The sequence below is a fragment of the Callithrix jacchus genome, chromosome 2 (genome assembly GCF_049354715.1).
Source record: "Callithrix jacchus isolate 240 chromosome 2, calJac240_pri, whole genome shotgun sequence".
Taxonomy (NCBI): domain Eukaryota; kingdom Metazoa; phylum Chordata; class Mammalia; order Primates; family Cebidae; genus Callithrix; species Callithrix jacchus.
In genome coordinates, this window is record NC_133503.1 from 44,474,465 (window position 1) to 44,492,131 (window position 17,667).

General features: G+C 42.1%; 1 protein-coding gene across 10 annotated transcripts in view; it reads left to right on the plus strand.

Annotated features, from left to right (window-relative positions):
• The window catches only part of SH3RF2 (SH3 domain containing ring finger 2), a 159,561-nt gene that overhangs the window by 53,414 nt on the left and 88,480 nt on the right, over positions 1–17,667 (plus strand). The gene's annotated exons all lie outside the window — the stretch shown is intronic.

Consider the following 17,667-nt stretch of genomic DNA (forward strand, 5'->3'; position numbering starts at 1 on the left):
GGAATTCTGACTGCCTTGTTCCCTAATGTAACTTCCATACCTAGAACAGTTTGGCACACACAGGCACTCATAAATTTTGTGGATTGATGGACCCCTCTTTCACAGATGAGAAAACTAAGTGTCAAAAAAGTTAGATGACTTGCTTAAGGTCACACAGATAGAAGATATAGATGGGATTTGAAAGCAAATCACTAACTGTAAAACTCTTGTTCTTTCCAAATTAATATTCTGTCATTCGTAAGCATTGGTTGAGATTCTTAAACACTAATTCTGTGCTCAGGAACATAGGGCCAGAAAGATTTGTAAGATTTTGTTCCTACTCTCAAGAAACGGTGATTCCAATTATCTGCAAAAAAAAAAACCATATTCCTAAAATCAGATTCCCTAAATGAAAGCAAGTCCATATGGTACAAGCCCTTGGTACATTTTAAGCCAAGGGTACCTTTCCTATCTCCCAAACCTAAGATTATAAAAGTGGCCACAAGAGCCCTCGCCCTGGTCTATTACCTTCTACAATATTGGCCAGCACATTCATAGAACATGGTTGCAGAGATAAGTCAAGTCTCTGCAAACTTGAAATGGCCAACACCCCATCCTAGTTTCTCTAGATTCCTTTGCAGCAAGGTCCACAGAGTGTTTTTATATATGTCTTCATGCCCTCCTGCTTCATCTACCCCTCATGCCCCATCTAAGAGTTTGTGAAAAATGAAATAAGTTAGAAAACTAGACTTGGCAAGTTGTACTTCCAAAAGCAGCAATTGTTTCAGTAAATAAACATGTTCTGATTGGGAACATTAATTCAGGGTTTACCTCATTTTCCTTCCTGGTTTTGTTTTCCATAATATTTAGGAGGCAGGAGGTAGTTAGGAGGGTGGTTTTAAGAAAAACAAAAACAAAACAAAACCTTCTAAATTCATTCGTTGAATTCCACCAGACTGTGTGAGAATCTCATCATAATCCTACATCAACACGAGAGAAGTTGTAACTAGTTCACTTAGGGTAATTATAGGGCAGCTTTCTGCCAGGTTTTAAAGATAGACTTTGAAATGTTCCTTTTTTCATTTGCCTCCTGCTGTGTGTGGGGAGAGGCCCTGGCTCCTGGGATACCCGCCAGAGCTAGATGGGGGCCAACTGGAGAGCAGGCACCAAGATTGGGTTCCTGTTTTCCTGTGCTCAAACTTCCGGGAAGACAGAATGGTCTCCTGTGAAAAACTCATGGCCTAGAATCTAAATTCTTTTGGAAAAGAACTGATAAAGCCCTGACCCTAAGTAAGATTATGGCAAGGTTTGTAGCAGAAAGCTTCAGATATTGCTCTAGAACAATGGTTCCAAAGTATGGTCCCCAGACCAGCAGGGTTACCATCACCTAGGGGAACTGACTGGAAATGCAAATTCTTGGGACCCACCCCAGACCTACTGCAGAAGCAACTCTCAGGATAGGGTCCAGCAATTTATTGCAGCAAGCCCTCCAATGATTCCAACACACCCTAAAATTTGAGAATCACTGCTCAAGTGATGTGATGTTAAAGAGCCTGTCCAGGACATAAGAGTCACTTTTAAAGAGGGATTTCTTCAAACAAAGCATATCTACAAATATCCAAACAAGACCTTTGGAATTAGCTAGAACTAGGCTCTGCCCCTCGTCAGCCATAGGGCCTCCGCATAAGCAGTAGCGTGCTGGTAAATGTTTAACAAGCGGCTCTGTGAGGGAAACAGGTGTCCTCATTTTCATGGCAGAAATACCCTACCATAGCTACTTTCAAACTGTCGACATGATGTCAGCCAACTCGAAAGATTTGTGAAAATTTAACAGCTAGCTTTCACAAGCCCATGGAAGCTGGCTCTAGCACACCACTGTCTCTAAGACTCAATTTCCTCAACTGTCAAATGGATGAATAATAGTGTTTACCTCATAGGGATTGTTGGAAGGTTGAAGTGAGAAAATGATAGTGGACTTTTATTGAGTATTTATTTCTATCCACTAGGCACTTAGTATGCATTATTCACTGACTTCTCATAACCATACAGTAGGTACTGATATTCCTTCTATTTTATACCTGAGAAAGTTGAGCTGAAGTAACTGGTCTAAAGTGACATAGTGGCAAGTGGGAGAATCTGAATTTACTCTAGAGCCCGTAGGTGACAGAGACATTAGCCCAATGCTCAGCATGGGGTAACACTCAATAATTGTGAGCTATTAAAATAAATAAACTTCTGAAACGTGCTCCGCTTTGGAAGTAGGGATGAACAATTTGTGCTGGAAACTTGTCAGCCCCAGAGACACGTTCATTTTCTTCTGGGAGAAAGGGCCAGGGTGTCTAATGGGAGTATCAGCTGTTGATTATCCATAGTAACGAATGACAGGAGTTGAAGCCAATTGACACCCACAGGTAACGGGGTGGTTGTAAGCTCCTCGCCTCCCTAGATCAATTAGGTGTATGTTTTTCCAGGCTTTATCTGTGTGTACACATACACATATGTATTTTGTATTGCATCAGAGTGTACATATTTTTTTTGCAACTTGCTTTTCTTTTTAACCTAAGGCTAAATCATGAATCTTTCCCATGGCAGTCCATACCAATCTATCTCATTCTCTCTCAAGCTGCTTAGCATTCCACAGTAGTTACTTGCTATCATTTATTTAAGTAATCCATGGCAGAAGGACACTTAGGCTATTTCTAATTCTTCACTATTATAAATGATCCTGTACTCCATGATCTTTTACATAAATTCCAGCATATGTCTATGGGAGAAATTCCTAAAACTAGGATTTTTAGGATTTGTAAGGCAAAGAAAACACGTAATGGTAATCTTGACCAATATATGCAGTCACTTCTCACTGTGAAATTTTAAGCTCCCAACATTCAAGGAAGGTGACTTTTTGCCCATACTCTCACACCAACATTAGGATTCCTCTGATGATTTGGTTTTTCAAACTTATTATAAATATTTCTATATATAAAAATAGAGAAAATAATAGTCATGAACACTTACGTACCTATCACCCGGCCTCCATAATTATCAACATAAGGTCAGTCTTAATGCATCTACATCCCACTTACTTCCTCCTCCTTCTGGACGAAACTGAGGCAAAGCCCACACATCATAATCTTTGATTGGTAAATACATCAAGGGCTTCCTCTAAAAAATGTTCAAATTTCCTCAATTGATTTTTTCTTTTTTCCTTTTTTTTTTTTTGAGACAGGGTCTTGCTTTGTCACCCAGGCTGGAGTACAGTGGCATGACCATGGCTCACTGCAGCCTCAACTTCCTGAGCTCATGTGATCCTTCCACCTCAGCCTCCCAAGTGCTTGAACTACAAGCTTGTGCCACCACATCCAGCTACATTTTTTTTGCAGAAACAGGGTCTCACCATGTTGCCCAAGCTGATCTTGAATTCCTAGGCTTAAGTGATCCTCCCACCTCAGCCTCCCAAAGTGGAATTGCAGGCACAAGCCACTGCACCTAGGCAGTCTCATAATTTTTTGATGGCTTGTTTGAATCACGATTCATGAAGGTCCACACATTGCAGTTGGCTGATAAGCCTCCTAAACCTTTTAAGCTCTAGGTTCCCACACCCACATACCTCTGCTTCCTTTTTCCCATGCAATTTACTTATTAGTGAGATTGGGTCATTTGTCTTATAGTTTCCCACTTTCTGAATTTTTCCTGTTGCATCCCTGTGTTGTCATTTAAGATGTTCATCAGTCTCTGTATTTCTTGTGATAGTTAGATCTTGAACTATGCTGTCTAACACAGTAGCCACTAGCCATATGCGGCTCTTCAAATTTAAATAATTAAAGGTAAATAGAATTTGAAACTCAGTTCCTCAGTCGCACTAGCACGTAGCACGTGTTCAATAACCACAGACAGGCAGTGGCTGCTGTATTGGACAGCTTAGAATAGCACATTTCCACCATGGCAGATAGTTTTGTTGAACAGTAGTGCTTCTAGAGGTATCATGCGATCCTCTGATAATTGTTAAAATATTTTTTTCTCATATGAACTCAAGAACAAAGCTGAACACCCTGAAGCCTGTGTCACTAGTTTGTATTGCAGGCTCACATAATATAAGAGAAGTAAGTAATGTGTGGCAGACTCTACTGCCTGTTTTAAGTGGCAGTGGCTGTGTTTACAGAAAATGATTAAATATTTGCACGAGTGCCTCAGGTATGTATGACAGTCTGTGGTGACAAAAGGTCAGCAGCTCCCCAGCATGCAAAGCATTCCGACTCTTTCCTAGCCTCCTAGGAGGAAAATGGAAGGAATCCGTGCTAATCCATAAGGCTCAGTCCTGCAATGATACTAGGACATGCTGGTTCCAGGATATCCATAAACATTCATCGTCTCATCAAGGTGCAGCTGCTTCTGGAGGCTTCTTCCTGACTATGTCTTTGTCTTGGCATGCATGTAATGAGCACATTTCGTAGCACACCAAACAGGTTTCTCAGCTTGCTTCTGTGACATTTTGCAAAGCCCAAAGGATCCATGTCAAGACAGAGGAGTTAGGCATCTGTACCCAGCCCACAGAGAAGTCTGGCTGACTATGCATTCTAACAGGAGCCTCCCTTTGTTCTTGAAAACCTTAACCAATCTATGAAGAAATTGGTATTTGTGGGTTCTGGTAGGACATATTTGGAAAATTTGAAATTAAGAGACGATCATTCATGGACTCATTTCTTCTCACAATACTTACTGGGCCAGACCCTGTATGAGGCACTGAAATCAGTGGTGGGCTGTGTAGAAGTTTCTGCCATCACAAAGTTTAGAGATGGTGAAGGAGGCAGATAAATAAACAAGCCACTTCAACACCACTGGTCAAATTCCACCATGAGAGCATGAGAGAGCATCATGAAAGCACATGGAAAAGGTCCCTAACCCTGACGTGGACATTCAGGAATGTGATATATAAGCTGAAACCTAAAAGACAAATGGTGATTGTGGAGTAGAGGGAGAAGGTGGAGTGTAGAAAGAATATTCTTAAGATTTACTCCAGATCTTAAGAGGTGAGAGAGCGTGAGGCATCGGTAGTACAAAAAGGATGTTTAGTTTGGCTGCCATGGGCAGTGTGAGAAGAGAATGGCCAGAGATGAGAGTGGAGAGATAAATAATAATGGTGTAAATTGTGCAAGTTAAGTCATATCCCCCCATGCCTCAGTCTCTTCATCCACAAAATAAGCATAATACCCCTCAATGTCATGATTAGAGCCCAGTGAGATAGCAGATGCAAAAGAATACACTATATCCTAAAATCCCAGTTGTAGAAAGGCAACGGTGCTAGCCCAGAGCAAGCTTTCACTCTGGAGTGAATGTGAATTAGACAGGGAGCTGTGTAGTGGTGTTTTGGAACCAGCTTCTACCAGCTCTTAGGAGGCAATCGGATACATCTCTTCCCAACTTCACATTCAGCGATGTCTGTTAGTAGCCAAAATAGGAATATTTAAACCAAGGAAATTGTCAAATGCTACAAACCAGAGTCTTTTTTTCTTTTTCTTTCTTTCTTTTTTTTTTTTTTTTTTTGAGAGCTGACTTACCAGCACTTACTGAGTGAGGGTGTAAAGCAACGAGAAGAGTAGAACCCCAGGCTGTAGTTATGAAGGAATGTCCACCCACAACAAAAACAAGAAAGTCTTTGGCATGATTTTCAAGAGTGGCCATTTAACCCTTTCTGCCATTTGAAACAGGCCCACCCAAAGCCTCAGGGATGAAAAGAGGAAGACTACTCCTTGATGCCAATTCATTCCCAGACAGGCCAGATGAGTGTCGATGACACCCTGCTCATGGAAATGAGATTGGAGCTTCTCAGATCAACAGCTGCTGAGAGCTGCTTTCTTTGGCTCATGAGGCCAGCGATAAATTGGGTTTCAATGTTCTGAATAGGCAGAAAAAGATACCTCCTTGATCTCTCCTGCTCCCTTTGCTGGAGCTGCCAGCTGGTACTTTTTGTCACTCATCATGGTTGCCTGCGGTGGTGATTATACACTCAGTGAAGAGGGCATGTGGGAAAGAAAAAGTTTTCGACAAGCGAGAGTCTCCAAGGCAAGTACCCATTGGAAAAACTGGGATGTAGATACAGCTTAAGGCATGTTTTAAATAATGGAGCCTTTTTAAAGGATGACCTAGAAAAATGCTATATTTACCTTTGCCTAGCATGCTTGGATGCTCCCCAATCTTGGGGAAATAACTACTTGGGTATGTTGGAGTTTCTTTGTTAAGAGTAGCGTTGACTGAATACCAAAGTTTGGGTTGGGTTTAACTGGCATAGTGTGATTTAATATTCATTTACTTATCTACTCATCCATTTGTTTGTTTAACAAATAAATGAGTGTTTACTAGATGCTACTGGAATGTAAGTCCCATAAAGGCAGATATTGTGTCTGTCTCATTTATGGTAGGCACTCAGTACTTTTTTGTTGAATGAATGAGTAGATGTAGGGAGTATACAGATGAATAAGTCACAGGGCCTGCTGCTACAGAGCTCACAATCTGGTGTGCAGGCAGACAAGTAAAACAGCAGTTGCAATGCAGGGTGAGTGATGAGGGTTGTGATAGGAGAAGCATAGGGTGCAATGGCTCACAAAAACGGGAGACCTGACCCAGCCTTTAGGGAAAGAGACAGGAAAGGCTTTCTAAAGACAAAGATATGAAAGACCCAGAGAACAATGCCAAAGATATTGGCACCTATGTGGATACAACCTTATGGAAAAGGAAAACTGTTACATTTTGGCCATATCTCATATTCCTAAGGAAGAGTTTTGGCTCTATCTCAGAGTGGAAAATGATTGCAAATAAGTGCTAGAATACTTCTTTTTTTTTTTTTTTTTTTTTTTTGAGACGGAGTTTCGCTCTTGTTACCTAGGCTGGAGTGCAATGGCGCGATCTCGGCTCACTGCAACCTCCGCCTCCTGGGTTCAGGCAATTCTCCTGCCTCAGCCTCCTGAGTAGCTGGAATTACAGGCATGCGCCACCATGCCCAGCTAATTTTTTGTATTTTTAGTAGAGACGGGGTTTCACCATGTTGACCAGGATGGTCTCGATCTCTTGACCTCGTGATCCACCTGCCTCGGCCTCCCAAAGTGCTGGGATTACAGGCGTGAGCCACTGCGCCCGGCCCTAGAATACTTCTATAACTTACCCATCGGTGATGTTTTCCATTTCTTAGAGACTTTCGGGAGGTTTCTCTAAGTTCAGCCTTTATGCCAGTAAGACAAATGGTGTGTGAGTCTTTAGACCCCTCTGATGCACTCCTTCCATGGAGTCCAGCTCTGTAGGCAGGCAGGACACTTCTTCTCCAAGGTCACGTCTATTTCACTAGGTATAAATGAGAAAAAATGCTCTGAATTTTGATTTGAAAGAGGCAAACTGCAGATTTGCAGAAAGTCCTGCTGATTAAAAATCATGGCTTCAGCTTGGCATGTGGCTCATGCCTATAATCCTAGCACTTTAGGAGGCACAGGCAGGAAGATGGCTTGAGCCCAAGAATTCAAGACCAGCCTGGGCAACATAGCAAGAATCCATCTCCAAAAAATTAAGAAATGATCTGAGCATGGTGGCACATGCCTATAGTCCCAGCTACGTGGGGCACTGAGGTGGGAGGATCTCTTGAGCCCAGGAGGATCAGGCTGCAGTGAGCCATGTTCATGCCACTTCACTCTAGCCTGGACAACAGAGTAAGCCCCTGCCTCAAAAAAAAAAAAAACAAAAAACTTGGCTTCAGGGGCAACTGAACTGAGAGGGAAGAAGTCCAACTTCCCCAGGGCTTGCGGTCTCCAACGAGGGTCATGCCAGGGTTTTTCCTTTGGTATCACCAAATTAAACTGCAAATAAGTAAAAATATGCACACACAAAAACACGTAAGTCTTAAAAGATGGAGCTTAAGAAGTAAATCACTTGAAATCAAGATGTAACTTTTTGACAACTGAGGACAAGCCAAGCCATTTCAGCTCTTCTTTTCAAAGTCATTTTCCCCAAGGGCCTGGGAGTATTTACAGTCATTTCATTCCTTCCACAACAGCCTGTCAGATTGTGGCACCTTTAACTCACTGACAGTTCTAAGGAGGAACACATACACGGAAGTGGAGAGAATAATCAACTCTATAAAATAATCAAAAGCAGAGAATGTAATGATCTGCCTTCTACCCATGACTAAAGTTTCAGCGGTTATCATCATTTTGCCAATTTTGTTTCAGCTCACCTGTCACCATTGTTTCTGATGTATTTTAAAGATACTCCTGGAGCTTTAATTATTCACCTTTAAAAAGCTCTGGGTCTGGTACAGTGTGACTCATGCCTATAATCCCAGTACTTTGGGAGGCCGAAGCGGGAGCCCAGGACATTGAGACCAGCCTGAGCAATATAGCAAGACCCCATCTCTAACAAAAATAAAACAAAAATAAAAATTACTGGGATATGGTGGCATGTGCCTGTAGTCCTGGCTACTTGGGAGGCTGAGGCAGGAGGATCCCTTGAGCCCAGGAGTCTCAGGCTGCAGTAAGCCATGATCGCACTGCTACACTCTAGCCTGGGCAGCAGAGCAAGACCTTGTCTCCAAAAAAAAAAAGTCTGTTATCCTTACAGTTGAGAAGAATGGTAAAAATCACCTTCTTCACTTTGCAGTTGAGGAAACAGGCCCAGAGAGGTTCAGTGCCTCACTCAAGGACACAGTGTAAAAGTTGTGAATCAAAGCCAGGGGCCACCTCCAGCCCCCAGGCCAGTTGGTCACATTACAAGAAACCTCCACGTCATTAGTCATTCCTCCTTCAATTCCAAAAACCTCTCAGAGGAGAAAGTGAGAGTAGAGCAACCAGAGTTTTGCTTTTCTTCTAAGCCAGGGGAGAAGTAGTGGTGGGAGGGTCATTTGACTCATTTTTTTCTCACTCTGCCTGGTGTATTTGGCTCAGTTTCTCAAACCATATGGAAAAAGACTCACCCACCAAGTGCCACACCTACTGGAAAACTCGCTCAGGAAAGGGGGATAATGAAAGAGGGCAGAGTTGCCTCCCAGGCCAAGTGAGATGGTGCTTTTCCTCATCCTTCAGTCTCCCACGTACCCCTTGTCCTTCTCCACAGGTGCCCTGTGCCCTCATGGAGAAGAGATGGTGACAGAAATGCTTTGTTTCCCTGGGGAGTGCTATCCCAATGAACATCTCTGGGAGTTGGTATTTAGCCCATTTCAAAAACAAACCCAAGCTGTTTATTGAGAACCAGCTTATATTTGGAGCCAAGGATATGGCTTCGGACATATCTTCAATTACCTCATAGAATAGGGAAATAAGATCAACCCAAAGAAATCTCAGAGAAATGTTTGGAGAAAAAAATGAAAATATGCCGGTGGCAGCCCTGAAGAGGCACTGCTATGAGCAGCTCTTTCTCTGCCCAAGTGGTGTAAACTCCTGCTTCCTTCCCTTTTCCCTGCTAAAGAAGCCCTGGAACTGATGAAGGAGGGACCAAATACTCAGAAAGCCTGGCATATTCTGAGTGTCTGAAAAATATTTGCTTGAAGGAGGAAGGAAGGGACGTCATGTCCAAGGACTCAAAGTGGCAGGAGTTAGGTAAAGAAGGAAAACGGAGCCAGTGATATCTTAGCATTCTACCAAGGACTGGAAGAAGAAAGGCCAAAGCAGAAGACTGGGGGGAGACAAAGAGAGAGAGACTTGCTAATATAGTCCAGGAATGAGAAAACAGTAAAATATTTTTTAAATTTTATTCCATAGGTTATTGGGGTGCAGGTGGTATTTGGTTACATAAGTTCTGTAGTGGTGATTTGTGAGATGTTGGTACACCCATCACCCCAGCAGTATACACTGCACCCTACTTGTAGTCTTTTATCCCTCATCTGCCTCCAACTCTTCCCCCCAAGTCCCCAAAGTCTATTGTATCATTCTTATGCTTTTGCGTTCTCATAGCTTAGCTCCTGCATATCAGCGAGAACATATGTTGGAGAAAACACTAAAATAAAGAGAGAAACACATAACAAAAGTCACAGAATAGAATAGAATTTCAGATTTAAATATGCAGCCAATAAAGAGAATCTTCCCTATGTTGGGTTCCTTTCCATCCCTCAAGTCTCTTGACCTCCCTTGAGGTCATAACATAATTCTCTCCCTTCATAACATTTATTCCAGCTTGCAATTATATATTGATTTGTGTGTTTATAAATCTGATCTTTGTTTCCCCAACTAGATTTTAAGCTCTCCATGAAGGGTCTTGAACATACCTGGCATGGTTGGCACTCAAAAAATAATCGGTGAAAGCAAAAATGAATGAATGACGCATGGAGCCGGGAAGTCAGGCCAGAAGCTATAGCCGCAGGCCTATTACCCCTCTCCTAGGCACCCTGATTTACGGAGCACTTAATATTTGCCAGGCATTCCACCAAGTACTCTACATTGTTTATCACATTAATCCTCTCCAAAACCACGAGGAAGTGTGCTCAGGGGTCCCAAGATCACCTTCACTTTCAGCTATTCACTAGAAGGGCCCACAGAACTCAGCAAAGCTGTTATACTCATGGCTATAGTTTAGTCCAGTGAAAGAGGATAAGTTAAAGTCAGCGATGGAGAAAGGCACATTCGGGCAGAGTCCAGGAGCTTTTATAAAGCTTCCAGCTGTCCTCTCCCAGTGGAGTCATGCAGACAGCATTTCTTTCTACCAGAGACTCTCTGTCCAGAATTTTACTGGAGATTTCATTGTTTGATGACATTTACCATCTCAGACCACCCATGTGGCTGCCCTCAGTCTCCAGTCCCTCCAGAGGTCAAGCTTCTACTGTTTGGCCCAAAGCCCCCACCATAAATCACATTGTTAACTTGGACTATCTCGTGTGACCCAAGGCCTCCAGGTAGACAAAGTCTCTCTGATCAGGCGAAATATTCTAAGGCCTTAAAGGTTATCTCCCAGGACAAGAGCCAAAACCTCTGTCAGAATATGCAGGGTTTGGATGACCCAGACTTGCTGAGTTTGCTGCACAGGGAAATACTAGCATTCACCCCAATTTGTGGATGATCCAAATCAAGGATCAGGGATGCTGAATGATCTGGCCAAAGTTAAAAAAGCCAGAATGCAAACCAACATCCCACTTGATTCTAACATACGTGTTCTTAACTATTGCATCCTAGTACCTCTCCTGAACAAGTAAAATTTTCTGTGAAAAACAAACAAAAAAACAACAACAAAAAACCTCGCACAGTGTCTTATAAAACGGTCTGAAAACTGAATGTTTCCACTTAGTAAGATCATCGTGAGCTTTCTGCTGATCTCAAGCACCCCAGCAGTGAATCATCTGGGATTTGCCAAGGCCAGGTGGATCTGATCCCCCTGTTGAGTGAGCACTGGGGGTTGCACTGTGTCTCCCACCTCACCAAAGAAGAGAAAATATGCACAAGGGCTAACCAGACCTTTCTAATATTTACTCATTTACCCCAACAAATCTGCTCCAAAAAGATTATCACTATACGTGAGGGAGGCAAGGTGTCTTCGCTGGCTAAGCAGCAACTACAAAGTTAGGGTGCAGGACAATTCTTGACCCCTTACCTCATCAGTAAAGTGAAGTTATATTATCCCTGCCCAGCATTCCCAAGACACGTGGGCTCTTCCTGCAAAGTGGCCCAGATGCACTTATGCAAATCATTCACAAAAAAGAGCTTCTGAAAAGCAAGTCAGCAAAGGAACCTGTGTGATTTTGCTGACTCAGTGATGCCTAACTTTGAGTATGGAACGTTCGTGTGTATATAACACCAAATCATTAACATTGGGGGATGTTTGGATAATATAATGAAAACAATCCTTCTTTACCCTAGCTCATACCAATAGATCTGCATTTGAGTAATTATTATCGGCCATATTTATTAATCTTGCATGCATTCTGTATATCTGAGAACACCAATTCCTGAATGTTTTCAGAGTAATTTGCTTATTCATTCATTCATCAAGCATTTCTTAAACACCTACTTATGTCCAGGGTTCAAAGATAGAGAGGCAGAGATGCTTCAGACACAAATCCTGCATTATCCAGCAGCAGAGAACTTAGCCCGGGAAATGATAGGTAACTTGAGTCGAAGAACAGTATGGTTTTGGCTTTGGGCTCCATTCTCCAGTGATGGGCGAGCTCATGACCAGCCCAGGGAAGTAAACCATTGATGATGACCATTAGCTCAGCATATTGATTTTGGTCCCACCTGATGCAAGGAGTAGAGAGAACCAGGCCAACCTTTATAAATTGGTGCGAAGTGTTGCCAGGGTTTGTCAAAGAGCTTGTTTCACAGCAACAGGTTGAGTTCTCATCTCAGCTCCGCCTTTTCCCTTGTTTGTGTCACCGTGGTGATCTGGCTCCACGTGCGTTCCTTTCTCCTTACCCTGTTATCAGTCTATACCTCCCTTTATTTTTAAAATTGGAAATAAACTCAGGGCTCACTGGCAGCTGAACCTCTGACTGTTTCTGAATTTTTCTATTTGTCTATTACATTGTTACGAAGTTTGTTGTTTCTGGGCTTCAAATATGTATTAATTAGGAATTGTTCAGTTTCAAGTGTCAGAGCTCCAAGTAGTTTAAGTAATCAGCAGTAAATTGGGGATATAGAGGATTAGAGATCTCATCTAAAATAACCTTCAGGCACCATTTAATCTAGGAGTTCACATTTTATCGTCAGGGCTGTAGCTATCTAGTCACCTATCTAGCTTGCTGTATCTAGTTCTGCTGTCTTCTACAGCTTCTTTCAGGAAAGTGAGTCTACTGGTTCAGAAATATCACCAATATTATAGTCAACATTGGACTGCAGCATATTGCACTGGTGGTCCAAGGTCCACAACCTGAAGGCTCATGATTCAAAAGCAATAGAGATTCTTTCCCAGTATCTCTATATCAAATTTCAGGTACTAATTACCCCTGACTGAGGCACATGCCTGTCCTGTACTGATCACTGTGCTGAGGATTTGGGATATTCTAACTGGCCAGCCTGGCCTGCATATCCTTGTGTGTATGACGTGGCCAAGGCGAATGACCTGCCCATCAGAAGGTAAAGAGAGAACAGGTGGTTCCTCACAGAAGGGGACGCTTCCCAAAGCAACAACATAATGTTATTACTAGAGTGTCTGCAAGGTCTTGTCTCTGAAGCCTATGCATCATCTTTCTAACAAAATCATGCTTCTTGGGGCTTCCAGACCCTACTGAGGAGACAAATGAATAGGTAAATTACAAGAGTATAAAGTCTTGAGCTTTTTTTAATATGAGAAAAGGAAAGCTTTTTAGGTACACACAAGGAAAAAGAGTTTGGTGATGACCTCACTGTGAGACCTCCATGCAAACTTTATCCCTGTGCCTTCTCACCCCTGCATTGGTAGAGACAGAAAACAATGATGGGTGAGAAAAGCTAGCACCAACAATACAACAGGTGAGAGGTGTTGCAGAACTTGGAATCTTTTTCCCTTGAGAGAGCAGTGGGGGACTGGATAGAATCAACCAGCTGAGTCTTCAGGTGCTTAACTTTTATGTGAGAGCTCTGGAGTTCAATAATTCATGCTCATGCAGCCAGCAGCAAGCAAATTGCATTTACACTCGATTCAGATTTTGATTACAAAACAGAGCCCCAAATGAGTTTTATGATGGAAAAACATGCTAGGTGACTTCAGCTTGATGGCAGACAATGAGAATGGTAAAACACCCAGGCTTTCAGGTCAAATGAGCCTCAGCCAATCTTGGATCTGCCATATACTGGCTGTGTGACCTTGTTTGGTGACATTTACCATCTCAGAACTTCTGTTTCCTCATCAACAAAATAGGGTAATACCACTTATATCAGAGGATTTTGAGAGCATATGAATGAGATAATATATGGAAAGTGCAGTAGTGCAATAATGTAAGAAAAATGTCTGTGGCCTGGCAGAACCCCAATAAATGTTAATTTCCTTTGCTCTTCAGAGTCATTCACTCTCCCTCTCTCTTCCCCTCACTCCACCCCTTCCTGCTTCCTTCTGCCCTGCTTTGCACTATGGAAGCCAATGTTTTCTGTGAGTATGACCATAGAAATGAGAATACCAGAGGAGGTATTGTCCAAAATGACAAGAAAGAAGAAAGAGGGTCTTCTTGTTAAAAATAGAATTTATGTATAGTTCATTTCTACAATTTTTATTTATGTTGGGGGAGATGGAGAAAAGTAGTACTATTTTAGGGTTTCAAGGTTTTGGCATCTTCAAAGAAATGTGAGAATTTTGTATAATTTTAGTTTAATACACTGTCTCAGTAAGTCATTAAAATATGTAAGCCACTTGCACTGCAAATATCTTTCAGAAGAAGAAAAGAAAGAAAGCAGCCTAGCAATTTACAAAGCCTACGTCAAAACTCCATTTATTGCCACCCTTTTGAGTTAGAATAAGATATAGCTTAGACCTACAGCAGCATCAAACTTGGTGAGGAAGCTTGGTAAAAATGCAGCTACTTGAATCCCACTCCAAGAGATTCTGATCAAATCAGTCAGGAGTTGGAACAAGGCATTTGCACTTTTAACACCTCCTAGAATCTCATACAGGGAAACCACAGATTATATTTTAAGAAATGGGTCTGGTGCAATGCCTCACACCTATAATCCTAACACTTTGGGAGGTCGAGGCGGTGGATCACTTAAGCTTAGGAGTTTGAGACCAGACTGAACAACATGGTAAAACCCTGTCTCTGCAAAAAATACAAAAAATTAGCCAGGTATGGTGGTAAACACCTGTAGTCCCAGATACTTGGACTGAGGCAGGAAGATTACTTAACCTGGGAGGTTGAGGCTACAGTGGCTGAAACCATGACATTGCACTCCAGCCTGTGTGACAAAGTGAGACCCTGTCTCAAAAAAAGAAAAAGAAAATAAATGCAGGCTTGGACTTGGGGATAGAACTGAGTTCAAATCCTAAATTTACCATTTTCTAGCTTTGTGAACTTGGGCAACTTTTAAATTTTTTGTATTAGTCCATTTTCACATTGCTGATAAAGATATACCTGAGACTGGGTAATTTACAAAAGAAAGAGGTTTGATTGGACTTACAGTTCCACGCAGCTGGGGAAGCCTCACAATAATGTCAGAAGGAAAGGAGGAACAAGGCACATCTGACATGGATGGCAGCAGACAAAACGAGAGAGCTTGTGCAAGGGGACTCCTTTTCTTAAAACCATCAGCTCTCATGAAACTTATTCACTATCATAAGAACAGCACAGGAAAGACTTGCCCCCACAATTCAGTTACCTCCCACTGGGTCCCTCCCACAACACATGGAAATTCAAGATGAGATTTGGGTGGGGACATAGCCAAATCGTATCATTCCACCTGGCCCCTCCCAAATCTCATGTCCTCACATTTCAACACCTATCATGCCTTCACAATAGTTACCAAAGTCTTAACTCATTTCAGCATTAACTCAAAAGTCCACAATTCAAAGTCTCATCTGAGACAAGGCAAGTCCCTTCCACCTATGAGTCTGTAAAATCAAAAGCAGGTTAGTTACTTTCTACAGTGGGGGTACAGGAATTGGGTAAATACAGCCATTTCAAATGGGAGAACTTGGCCCTAACAAAGGATCTACAGGCCCCATGCCAGTCCAGATTCCAGTGGAGCAGTCAAATCTTAAAAGCTCCAAAATGATCTCCTTGACTCCATGTCTCACATCCAGGTAATGCTGATGCAAGAGGTGGGTTCCCATGGCCTTGGGAAGCTCTGCCCCTGTGGCTTTGGTGTTGTGCCTCAACACCAGCCTGTGAAAGCAGCCTCCCTCCCAGCTGATTTCACAGGCTGGTGTTGAGTGTCTGCAGCTAGCTTTTCCAGGCATAAGGTACAAGCTGTCAGTGGATCTACCATTCTGGGGTCTGGAGGACTGTTGCCCTCTTCTCACAGCTCCACTAGGCAGTACCCCAGTAGGGACTCTGTGTGGGGGATCCAACCCCACATTTCCCTCCTCCACTGCCCTAGCAGAGGTTCTCCATGGTAGCCCCACCCCTGCAGCAAAATTCTTCCTCAACATCCAGACATTTCCATACATCTTTTGAAATCTAGGCAGAGGTTTCCAAACCTCAATTCTTGACTTCTATGTACTCACAGGCTCAATACCACATGGAAGCTGGCAAGGCTTGAGGCTTGCACCCACTGAAGTCACAACCCCTTTCAGCCACAGCTGGAGCAGTTGACACTTGAAATAATACGCACCTCAAAGGTTGTAAGAATTAGAGAGTGGTTAGCAAAGAGAATTAGAGCACTTAGTAAGGAATCTGGCATAAGGAAGAACCATTCAGTAAAGATTAGCTATTGATATTCTCATTATCATGCAAAGCCAAAGGGACTTGGATCTTTTCTTCTTTATCTTTTTATTCTTCCTTTCTTTCCTTTTCTCTGATTTTTTTTCCATAAATCAAAAAATAAAAAAAGAAAACACACAATGCATTCAGCAAAGTAGAAGTTTATTTAGCTCTCAGACAAAAATCCAGGATGGGTGCGGCAGCTCTGAAATCCAGGCTTCTTCCCTCCCTATTAGGTGTGGCCGCCGTCCTCAATATTCAAGATGGCAGCTAGAGCTCTAGGGCTCATGTCTGCATTCCACATAGCAAGAGAGAGGAGAGGAAAAGAAAACTCCGAAGTTTTGTTTTCCTAAAGGTTTCTTACTCAGGAAGTTTTATTCCTAAAGGTTGCTTACGTCCACACTGGCCTGGACTTAATCACCAGAGAGGCTGAAAATATGACCAATATTCCAGGTAGTCATGCACCCATAAAAATGTGATTAGTATTACAATGGAAAATTGAGAGAAAGAAATATGGAGGGACAACTACTGTTCCCGGATGTACCCAGCCCTCGAAGTCTAACAGATTTAAGTCATTCCCCAGAAATCCATTCTCATCCAGTTTTACCTGCTTATTTCTCAGATAGGGAACACCGTCTCCAAAAAAGGCAGTTGCATAGTTTGTTTATCCTACTCAGCTTGGCCTTCTTTCTTTCTAAATTCCTCTTACACTTTTAACCCCTCATCCACAAATGTCATTCATTTTCTTTTGACTGTCCAATTTTAATAAGCAATACAATTACTTTATTGTAGAAAAGTTAGAAAACACAGCTAGGCACTTAGGAATAAAGCATTTTTACAATATTAAAAAATCATACCACTTAGCAATAACCACTTCTAAAATATTGGTCTATAGCCATCTAGCATTTTCCCAGGTGAAAATATACATGTGTATTTATAATGAAAATCTAGTCTACATAATTGTTCTTAACACCTTCTGTTATACTTAATGGTATATTATCAGTAACACTCAATGTTATTAATTATAGATAGATTGATACATCATCAATTTTAATGACTGCAAAGTTTTTCATTGTATGGGTATGTAATAATTTATTCAACCAATTCCTTGTTTAATTCCACAGCATTTTTTAAACCCCCCATTACATACATCTTTGCTCATTTGTCCACCAGTTTCTTGGGGATGAGCTGTATTCCTGTGGTTTTCTCACCCCTGGGGTCTCCTTACTGTATGTGCAGACCAGCAGGAAAGGACAGCTCAACCATTCCATCAGCAAAGTACTGTTAGGTCTTGTCTCTACTTCTGAGTTGCTTGGAATTTTTTTTTCAAATGAACATTGCAGATTCAGGAGATCCATGAAGACCTAAATTAATGCCTCTCTATACCCCATTATATGACTAGC